The following is a 12,364-nucleotide window of genomic DNA, read 5'->3' on the forward strand; positions in this document are numbered from 1 at the left end:
ATTGCAGCCCTGCCACACATCTGCTTGGATTGCTTCGCTCCATCACGCCTGCATCGACACGCGCGTGATCCAAATACAAGTAAGTATTCAAAAGAGTAAGTTTTGAAGTTCCTGTTTCCCGAAATTTATATTTCCTCATTCTTTTTCTCGGGGACTTGAAAACCTCCCTTCTTCTACATCCCACCTTTCTTATAACGTGGGTTCGATTCTTGAAAAGCGGAATCGTGGGGATTCACGCAATTAACGAACTAAGAGCGTTCGTAAGACTTCGGACTAAGAGCGTCCGTAAGCATCGATTTAACGAACTAAGAGCGTTCGTATGCTACGGACTAAGAGCGTTCGTGAGCATCTATTTTGACCATTCAAACATCATTGTTTCGGTCTAATCCAATTATTCTTGGAAATCGATTTCTTGGTAGCATAGCTCGGAAATCTTATTTATATTAGTTTTCGTGGAAGCATTGACTCCGAAACTAACTTGTTTTTTGTTTCATCTTTCAAGATGTCAAAAACAAACAAACTCGATTTTGTTCCATTGGATTATGCAGGCAAAATGTACTTATTTTGGGTCACTGATGTCGAGATCCACCTTATTGCCCGTGATTTATTGCATACTATCCAAGAGCTTTGTCCTATAGAAACAGCTCCAGACCCTCAAACTGAGAAAGATAATTCCAAGGCACTTGCCTTCATGAAACGTCACATGGATAGTGACCTACAGTTTGAGTTCATAAATGAGGATAGCGCCATAAAGCTTTGGCATGCGCTTCGCGAACGATATGGCAATGTTCGTGACTCCACACTTCCGAATACAGAAGCAGAATGGAAAGATCTTCGCTTCTCTGAATTTGACACGGTCATGCTATTTTATTCGGAAGCCCTCCGCATCAGAGTAATGATGCGTCTCTGTGGAAAGATGATCACAGAAGACCAGTTGATTGAGAAAACCCTCAATACCTTCCCCGCCTGTGCTATGAGGTCCTCTGACTTATTCCGGACTCATGTAAATGCAAGACGGATCACAAGTTTCCAACAGCTTATTGAAGCTATGGCCACTGCTGAAAGACATGGCAATGAACTTGTGAAAAGAGAATTTGATAGGCTTCAAGAGAGCCATCAAGAGCATCGTCCTATGGCTAGAGAAAGTCTCCATCGACGTCATGATCCATACGATCGAAATGCTCAAGAAGGTAATCGCTCAAGGCGACAATCACACGACCGTAGGAGGCGTGATTTTGAGGGACATAAGGTTGGAAACCATGGAGCCAACGTTGGCCATGGGCACCACTTTCCAACGCCACCAGTCCTAGGGACTATGCATATTGCGCCAATGCGCCTCAATCAAGGGAGAATCCTCTTTATGGTGTCTATTTCTGATATGGAACGTCTGATCAATGGACCTGAATTTGCAATGTACCTACGAAGGTAGTCGCATCATGGTGATCAAGACATCGAGTTCACAAAAACTTTAAATCTGGCGATGAAGACAAAATGCCGCAGATTTTTATATTTCCAAGAATTATGTAATGGCAATTATGCCTTAAATCAATAAAATGACTTATTGTATTAACTCTTTCCCTCTAGGCGTACTCAAGAGTAATTGTGATGTCTAGGCAAGGTTTGATCTGAGAGAACGGTTTTAAAAGTGAGCAACGCTCCACCAAAATCTCGCCTTACCTTACCTGGTCACAACTAAATTGAAATTACCGAACGGATTGAGTGACTACGATTTGTCTACGGTTTGATTTTTATATTGGATTAGATTTTGGTCAAGAAACTTTGATGTAATCATTGGCTATTATTAATAAAGTATCGATTGATTTTATCTCATGTCATGGACATATTTTTTGAACTTTATTACTTACAAGATGTAAGTGCCAATGATTTTCATGTGGAAACACATTGTGAGAATGGACAAGAGTTCCTTTGCATCACCTCTAATGACTACGGACATAAACGAGTCTTAGAGAAACTTATGTGTCGCTCTAGTGGGTTGTATGCAACCACTATTCGAGTCATTGAATCCAACCATGTCATGAGAGATGATTTATGGGATTCCGACACATATAGGCTTTGGCACGACCATTTGGGACACCCAGGTCGTGACATGATGATCCGTATATTAAAGACTTCACACGGACATCCCTTTTTTTTTTCAGAACGAAAAGAAGTAAAACTCGGTTTTTGGACATCGAAGGAGCCCCTGCGCCTCACGGCGCCGTTCACCCCCAAATCCGGCCATCCTTGGCCGACGCCGCCTTCCCCCTGCGGCCTCAGGGTGGCATTGACGCCACCAAGGCTCCTTTGTCTCCAACTTTTACTTCTAAAGTCACTTGTGATTTTGTGGCTCAACCAAAATCCTCATTGGTTGTTTCTAAAGCCCATCATTCGTTCTACAAAGCCTGCTCTTTAGCAAAGTTAGGATCGAGACCATCCTATGCAAAGGACACCAAAGAAAATATACCATTCTTGCAAAGAATCCAAGGTGATATTTGTGGACCTATTCAACCACCATGCGAACCATTTCGATATTTTATGGTGTTGGTTGACGCATCAACACGCTGGTCACATGTCATGCTATTGTCCACAAGGAACGTTGCATTTGCTAAACTCCTAGCACAAATAATTAAGTTACGGGCTCACCACCCTGATCATCCTATTAAGTCTATAAGATTAGACAATGCTGGGGAGTTTACATCAAAAACTTTTGATGATTATTGCATGTCCATTGGGATAGAAGTTGAACATCCAGTTCCTCATGTTCACACCCAAAATGGTCTCGCAGAAGCCGCCATTAAACGACTACAAATGGTTGCTAGGGCATTGGTAATGCGCACCAATCTCCCTATTTCTGCTTGGGGCTATGCAATATTGCATGCAGCTGTGCTTATTCGTCTGAGGCCCACTGCCACTCAACCCTTTTCTGCGTCCCAGATGGTGACTGGGTATGAGCCTAATGTCTCACACTTACGCATATTTGGGTGTGCAGTTTATGTGCCAATTGCGCCGCCACAGCGCACCAAAATGGGTCCTCAAAGACGATTAGGCATTTATGTTGGATATGATTCTCCAACGATTATCCGCTACATAAAACCCTTGACAGGCAATCTCTTTACCGCTAGATTTGCGGATTGTCACTTCGATGAGACAGTCTTCCCGTCGTTAGGGGGAGATAAGAACATCAATGTTCAATAGGAACGACAGGAATTGTCGTGGTCTGTCCCCACTCTGTCTCATCTTGATCCCCGAACCGCACAGTCCGAAATTGAAGTGCGGAGAATTCTCGATCTTCAGAACGTAGCAGAATCGATGCCTGATGCGTTTTCTGATATCGCTAAAGTGACGAGATCACACATACCTGCTGCAAACGTGCCTGCAAGGATTGATGTCCCTAAAACTAGAGGACATGACGCCAACTCAAGAGGATATGAGCATGGCGCCAACGTCCCCTCTCACAGTGATGGTGACGTTTTGGCTAGGCCCATGGCTCCTGCCAGGAAGCGCGGGAGGCCCATAGGTTCGATGGATTCTCGCCCAAGAAAGAAAGCGAGTTTGGCACAAAATAATCCATTAATCATCGATGTGAATAATCCATCTCATGAGAATATTCCGGATTATGGTTATGTCCAAGAGACATCATTGGGGGACGCTCCAATGTCAGAACCAACTCCAGAGAATAGAGAGATCTCCATAAATTACACTAGTGTACATGAGATGATGGATAGAAATTCTATGGCGATTGATGATGCATTTGCATATCATATTGCAAAAGGAATTATAGAATATGATGATATCGAACCTCGCTCTGTTGAAGAATGTCAACGAAGAGCAGATTGGCCTAAATGGAAAGATGCGATCCAGGTTGAATTGGATTCACTAACAAAGAGACAGGTATTTGGGCCTGTAACGCAGACACCCCCAAGTGTAAAGCCTGTTGGCCATAAATGGGTCTTTGTTAGAAAGCGTAATGAGAAAAATGAGGTGGTTAGATATAAAGCCCGCCTCATGGCGCAAGGTTTCTCACAACGCCCTGGAATCGACTACGAGGAGACATATTCTCCCGTAATGGACGTTATAACGTTCCGCTACCTTGTCAGTTTGGTAGTTTCCGAAAAACTTGACATGCAGCTTATGGATGTGGTTACAGCATATCTCTATGCGGATCTAGATTCAGGGATATATATGAAGGTTCCAGATGGACTTCAATTACCCAAATCAAGTGGCTCTAAACCACGGAGCGCGTTTTCAATAAGATTAAAACGCTCACTATATGGATTAAAACAATCCGGACGGATGTGGTATAACCGTCTAAGTGACTACTTGATTGGGAAGGGATATATTAACAATGAAATATGCCCATGCGTGTTCATTAAGAGAACAAGTTCCGGATTTGCAATCGTAGCAGTTTATGTCGATGACATGAACCTAATCGGAACTCTAGATGAGTTGAAGGAAACTGCTAAATACTTGAAATCCAAATTTGAGATGAAAGATCTTGGGAAAACACGGTTTTGTCTCGGTTTAGAACTCGAGCACCGTAGTGATGGGATTTTGATCCATCAGTCTGCATATACTCAGAAAATTCTAAGGCGCTTTAATGAAGATAAAGCGAAGCCTGCGAGTACTCCCATGATCGGCCGTAGTCTTGAGCCCGGAAAAGATCCGTTTCGTCCAAGGGATGAGGACGAAGAACCATTAGAGGCCGAAGTGCCCTATTTGAGTGCAATAGGCGCATTATTGTACTTAGCTCAATGCACAAGACCGGATATCTCATTCGCAGTGAACTTGTTAGCTCAACATAGCTCTGCGCCAACACGCCGCCATTGGATTGGTGTAAAGACAATCTTTCGATACCTAAGAGGTACGATTGATATGGGCCTATTTTATCCCTACAGAGAGACGAGGAACGACGGAAGAATGGGATCGGACCCAATTAGGCATGGAGCCGCCGTCCATAACATGACCGTCGGTCATGTTGTCACCTCCAGCGCCGCCGCCGCCCATGGTGGCCGGCCTCACCCTATCCCCCTCCATCAAAACGACAATGATGTTTTGATGGGTTTTGCTGATGCAGGGTACCTCTCTGACCCTCACAAAGGTCGCTCCCAAACGGGTTATGTCTTTACCATGGGAAGCACTGCGATATCTTGGAGGTCTACAAAGTAGACCCTTGTTGCTACTTCCTCAAATCATGCAGAGATTATTGCTCTACATGAAGCCGAACGAGAATGTATATGGCTAAGGTCTATAATAAGACATATTCAAGGAAGTTGTGGTTTGAAGTCTACCACGGATGAACCTACATGTATTTATGAGGATAATGCAGCTTGTATTGAGCAGATAAAGTTAGGTTTCATCAAGGGCGACAACACCAAGCACAACAAACACTTCTAAAGATTGAAGTAAATCAAATCCGATCAGAGGATACTGTAGCAGACTTATTCACTAAGTCGTTACCTAAATCCACCTTCGAGAAACATGTGAAGAGCATCGGATTGAGAAAGTTATCCGAACTCCCATGATTGTAGCAATCAGGGGGAGATATCGACATCAGGGGGAGTTATGATGTCTACATGTTCGATCTCGAAGAGTGAAGGACGTGTTGTGCTCTTTTTGTCCTTCGACCAGGGTTATTTTTATCCCACAGGGTTTTTGTTACCTGACAAGGTTTTTAACGAGGCAACGGATGAAGCGTCACCACCAAGTTTGAGCGGCACAAGGGGGAGTGTTGAAGGAATATCGATTTAGTGTGCCTTATCAAACTAGGAGTAGCAATAGGAGAGAAGGTTCTAGATTTCCCAATCCTACACGGATTGGTTCTTTGTAACATTAGAACTAGTACTTTGTAATCCCTATATATAGGGCTCCTATTCTCAATAATAATATACACATCTCTCTCTACAATTCTCTCTCAATTCTATTATCCTTAAACAATATATAACTATTTAACAGATTCTTTTCAATTTCATATTTGAAGAGGCGCGCAAATGACAAACTATCATATGCATAGTATGCATGATTGTGTATATAACTATAGCATTCATACTTGCATTAGCTGCACCACAACGCCACAAGCACAAACTCACAAGATGCATGAAGTTTGCATTTGTAATATAAAGTGAGTTATCAAACTTAAACAAAAAGTAAACTACAGTGTCAGTATGTATTCTCACGTATAAGTATGATCGATCAGGACATCTTGAATATAGCAATCAAACCAGTCATATAAAACTTGCATATAGATTGAAATCTTTTGAAATTCGCACTGCACACACATCTTACTTGAATATCATACATGCATGCATAGAGCAGTTTAAGAAATCATAACAATAAACGTCCAAGTGTATAGGTGGTATTACCTTTTGAAATGCATCTGCAATATTACTGCAACAGACACATACAGATATCGAACATACATATATGGCAAATGACCAAACAAAAATTTCGTCTTAAGATTGTTGGTAAATATGTTGGTCTAATTGCTATACTTATAATAAAATCAAGAAACATTTATGCAGATAAATCTAACCAAAATAAAACCGATAAAAGTTAGAAAAACCTTAAACAATTTGGTCGAGTCTAGAACTTGGTTCTATGTCCTTAAGACAAAATTGCCTCCTCATCGGTGCTTAAAGGTTTTAATGGCAAACGTCTCCCAGGATACAACGACCTTCTTCTTGTGGTAGTAGCACTCCAAACCTCAAGAACAACGAACTTAGATTGTGTATGAACTCTCTCTTGAAAGGACTCAATTGATTTTCAAGACATTAGGAAAGACTCATATGTAAAGGAGAAGAGGAAAGATAAATTCCAGAAAACCTTTTCAGAATATGGTGTAGCAAGTGTTTTATAGATGTAAGGTGACTTTTGGATGAGAGATGACTTTTCACCAAAAGTTATCTTTTGTGATCAGCCATGATTTCTCATTGCGTAGTCATTTACAAATATTCAACTTCACACATTTTCACTAATTATTCATCCACAAATTATGGAAAATAAAATACTTAATATTAAATTTTTCAACAGTTTATTCTAGCTGCATGTTTTCATTAGCTGACAAAGTTAATCTTCCCAATTTAAATCATCATGGTAGCTTTCTGATGTATATTTTAGGTCATGGAACTTCCTTAAAGTAAATGATCATCTGAAACAATCTAATGTGGATGATGGCCATCAGATGAGATATCACTGTCATAGTTAATGTGTCATTGGGGTCAAGTATCTGATATATACTTGAATAATGCTTGTCATTTGAAGGTACAAAACTTTTTCATGAATGAGCAGCTGAAGAGGATTGATTTAGCAAGTAGCCGAATGTCGGCTGTTCTTGAAGCGTAGTCACCAATTGGTTTTGGATGCGGTGAGAGGGTTTTATCCTTCGATTATGAATGTGGAAAACCTAGAGTGTGAGTCCAATTTGAGGAGCATTAGAAAGAGTTGTATACTTTAGTTATAGGAATTGAAGAGAATGTCACCACAGATTAGTCTTCAGGTGAGAGTACAAGCAATGAAGTTAGCTCTTGATTGGAAAGCGAAGATGGGCCGGGACTGGCTATTCAGAATAGTTGGGAGGTTTTGGGATTCTTGCGCCTTATGGCTGCATATGGATTGACGGGAATTTGTGAGGCTGGGGAGCTTCAGAGTCTTCTTGCTACGGTGGAGCAGCCTGAACAAGCTAGTGAGTTTAGCAGGGCCGTTGGTATCACAGATAAGGCACCTGGTGAGCGCTTCTTTTTGGTCTTTCAAAGTCATTTTGTTGTAAATCTTTCTCATTTTATGAAGGAATGGATGGATTTCAAAACTTTTTAATTAGTGCGGAATAAGTTTAACAATTAAACTACTAACTAAACATAAAATCCATTCCTTTAACCCATGATCTTGGCTTATTGTGATATGTATATAAACATAGCATGCATGGTAAGGAAGAACAAAGAGGGAGTTTATGTTCTACTCACCCTTGGAGCGTGATTTTAATCCGATCCAAGTGAACCACCAAAGTTCCTCTCCTTGATCTCTCCTTGTGTGTGTTTCCTCCACCTTGAAGCACCTTGAATTAAGAACTCCTTCTTATACTCCTTCTTGTGCTTGTAATCTCCTCCTTGATGTAACAAGTAAAGCCACAAAAATATATGGCCTCTAAGGATCTTCACCAAGTGAATCAAGAGATGAAGAAAGATGAAAGAAAAGAAGAAATTATGCAAGTGTTCTTCTTTCCTTTAATTTCTGAAAAATGGACCAAGAGAGAACTCTCTTTCTCTCTCTCTAATCTGAAAATAATAGTGTGGAGACACACTCTTTTCTTTGTCCATGCTTTCCCTTTTATATAATAGGAAATAACTCCAATTACTAAAAGAAAAATATTGACTTTCATAAAGCCAATATTTTGGCTGGTCCATACATGTTATTGGGCACTAAAAATGTGTCTTGGGCTTTCATTTAAATCTCATTTAGTGAAGCCCAAGTCCACACCAAAAAACCCGACAATCGTTTAGGCCCAATAGGTTCGGTTTTACCCGAAAATCCTAATTATGTTCAAATAATAAATCTAATTAATTATTTGCTCATAACCAACTCTTGTTTAATCTTCTTCATATATAATCTCAATGATCCACTTATATGGTGTGCGATCTCTTAGGTTCTAATTAACAAGGCAGTGAAGTTTATAGAAACCATTCTATTTTGTTTACGAATCAAAAACTCCATTTTTGATTCTCCCTTGTTATTAGGATAATAAATGTTTATTAATCCTCGGGGACTTCACAAGTCATGAGTGACGTCTTGCAACATATCATGACTACCCTAGTTAATGTAGAATGACAAAGAACCTATTCAATTGGAATTACAATACAATACGGTCCTTCTCTTACACTATGTTCTAAATCACATCATCGGGGTATGGAATTGATATGTCAATCCCCTAATGTGATTTTCATTCTTATGTGATTCTTAGAATGTGATTAAAAACTCCTTTTTAAATCTCATTCAATGCTTTGGCCAAAGACTCATTGAATCACATCTTTGAACATACACCTTATTTACTTAAGGATAGAGATTCCTTGTTGTACACTCACATGTCTCCATGACCGAATTGATTATACCAATGAATGCATCTATTATATCCATTAAGGGACACAATGTTATTGCATCATCAAGAGATAATCCATTCACTCATAAGACAACTATGGTGTCTCAGGTCAAAGGACTAATTTGTATTATTGCAATTTAGAGTTCAAGTTTGACATGTAAGTAAGACTCCATACAAGAACTCTAATGATCGCGTTCAGTATACTCTTTAAGTTAAGAGCACCCACATACTTGTATTAGTGTCTCTACACAAATGACAAGAGACATATCATCCTCCATATTGAGAATACATAGTATGTGCTAGTCTTTCCGGATTATCAATGTCCAAGTGATAATCCTATGACTAGGAACCTTTTAGGATAAGAGTGTGAAAGAGTAAATGTCTCACACATCTAACTCTTTAGATTACTTTCTCTTTAACTCATATTCCTTGGACCTTGTTCAATCAAATATTAAGTATAAGCAATGAACAATAAACTTGCCCTTTTGAATAATAATAATTACAATAATAATTACATCAAAATGATTGTTTTAGGACACAATTCCTGCAATCTCCCACTTGTACTAAACCCAATCAGCCATGAAACGTACACCCATCTTCTCAAGATGTTGTTCTAGCTTTGCTTGTGATAAAGGCTTAGTGAATGGATCTGATATGTTATCAACAGATGCTACTTTGAGAATGTTAACGTCTCCACGATTAACAATCTCCCTTATGATATGGAAACGTCTTTCGATGTGTTTGGATTTTTGATGAGACCTTGGTTCCTTGGCTTGAGCAATTGCCCCATTGTTGTCACAGTAAAGTGGAATCGGTGACTCAATGGTAGGAACAACATCAAGTTCAGTGATGAACTTTTTCATCCAAACTGCTTCCTTTGCAGCCTCTGCAGCTGCAATGTATTCTGCCTCAGTAGTGGAATCTGCAGTAACGCTTTGTTTGCAGCTTCTCCAATTTACTGCACCTCCATTCAAGGTGAAGACAAACCCCGATGTGGATTTTCTGTCATTCACATCAGATTGAAAATCTGAGTCTGTGTATGCTTCCACTTGCAACTCTGATTGCAAATCACCACCTCCATAAACGAGGAATAAATCTTTAGTCCTTCTCAAGTACTTAAGGATATTCTTAACAGCATTCCAGTGTTCTAAACCTGGATTGGACTGATATCGACTAGTTATGCTTACGCCATAACTGATATCAGGTCTTGTGCATAGCATCGCATACATGAGGCTCCCTATTGCAGATGCATATGGGATCTTGCTCATCTTTTGCACTTCCTCAATCGTTTGTGGGCACATTTTCTTAGAAAGGTGAATGCCATGTCTGACAGGCAGAAAACCCTTCCTAGATTGTTCCATGTGAAATCTATTCAGCACTTTGTCTATATACAAGGATTGAGATAATCCAATTAATCTTTTTGATCTGTCTCTATAGATCTTTATTCCTAGTACATAGGCAGCTTCTCCAAGATCCTTCATAAGGAAGGTCTTGGACAACCAAACTTTAATTGAAGATAACATTCCTACATCATTCCCAAAGAGTAGGATGTCATCTACATAAAGTACAAGGAACACAACAGCACTCCCACTGACCTTTTTGTAAACACAAGGTTCATCCATGTTTTGTGTGAAACCAAAAGATTTGACTGCATCATCAAAACGGATGTTCCAACTCCTTGAAGCTTGCTTGAGTCCATAGATGGACCTATGAAGCTTACACACTTTATGAATGTCATCTCTAGACGCAAAGCCTTCAGGTTGATCCATATAAAGCTCTTCCTCAAGGTTGCCATTCAGAAAGGCAGTCTTTACGTCCATTTGCCATATCTCATAATCATAGTGAGCAGCTATAGCAAATAATATCCGAATGGATTTAACCATGGCAACAGGAGAGAACGTATCTTCATAGTCAATGCCCTCTCTTTGCTTATAGCCCTTTGCCACCAACCTAGCTTTGTAGGTTTCTATTTTACCATCTGAGCCTATCTTTTTCTTGAAGACCCATTTGTTTCCAATTGGTCTAATACCAGGTGGAGGGTCAACGAGAGTCCAGACTTGATTGGTATACATAGAGTCAATCTCGGATTCCATGGCTTCTTGCCATTTCTTTGAGTCAACGTTTGACATTGCTTCATTATAACTAGAAGGATCATGCAGGTTTTCATTGTCACCAAGGAGATTTAACTCCCCAAGGCTTTCATGACACAAACCATACCTCTTGGGAGGTATCCGGATCCTACTAGATATTCTTGGAGTTTGTGTTATAGTTGGTTCAGGAAGTTGTTCAACGGGAAATGAAGTGTTAGTTTGTGGCTTGTTGGACACTTCCTTGAGTTCTACCATTTGTTCAACATTTCCATCAAGGACATAGTCCCTTTCAAGGAAAGTGGCATTCCTGCTAACAAACACCTTTTGTTCTTCAGGTTGATAGAAATAATATCCTAAACTATCTTTAGGATATCCCACAAATAAACACTTGCTTGATCTAGCTTCAAGCTTGCCTGCTTCTAGTCTTTTGACATAAGCTGGACAACCCCAAATCTTAATATGATTGAGACTTGGTTTCTTCCCATGCCACATCTCATATGGTGTAAGAGGGACGGACTTGGAAGGCACTCTATTTAACAAATAAATTGCTGTTTGAAGTGCATATCCCCAAAAGGATATAGGTAAATCAGTATAGCTCATCATGGAACGAACCATGTCTAACAAAGTTCGATTTCTCCTTTCAGAGACACCATTGAGTTGTGGTGTTCCAGGAGGAGCTAATGAAGAAACAATGCCTTCTTGTTTGAGATAATCAATAAACTCATTGCTTAAGTATTCGCCTCCTCGATCGGATCTTAGAGCCTTAATACTCTTGTCGGTTTGTTTCTCAACTTCATTTTTAAATTCTTTGAACATTTCAAAGGCTTCAGATTTGTGCTTCATAAGGTATATATATCCAAACCGAGAATAGTCATCGGTAAAAGTTATGAAGTATGAGAATCCACCTTTACTAATAGTGGACATGGGACCACATACATCGGTATGTATTAGGCCTAAGAGTTCTTTAACTCTTGTTCTTTGTCCACCATAATGTGACTTGGTCATTTTTCCTTTTAGACAAGACTCACAAGTAGGCATAGGATCAGATCCTAACGACTCTAAATATCCATTTTTGGATAATTTGTGAATTCTATCTTGGCTAATATGACCAAGCTTAAGGTGCCACATCTTAATGGGGTTAACCGTTTCCCGAGATCTCTTAGATCCCAAAGCATTTTCCTTCATACAA

Source organism: Rosa rugosa, chromosome 4, assembly GCF_958449725.1.
Source record: "Rosa rugosa chromosome 4, drRosRugo1.1, whole genome shotgun sequence".
Classification (NCBI taxonomy): domain Eukaryota; kingdom Viridiplantae; phylum Streptophyta; class Magnoliopsida; order Rosales; family Rosaceae; genus Rosa; species Rosa rugosa.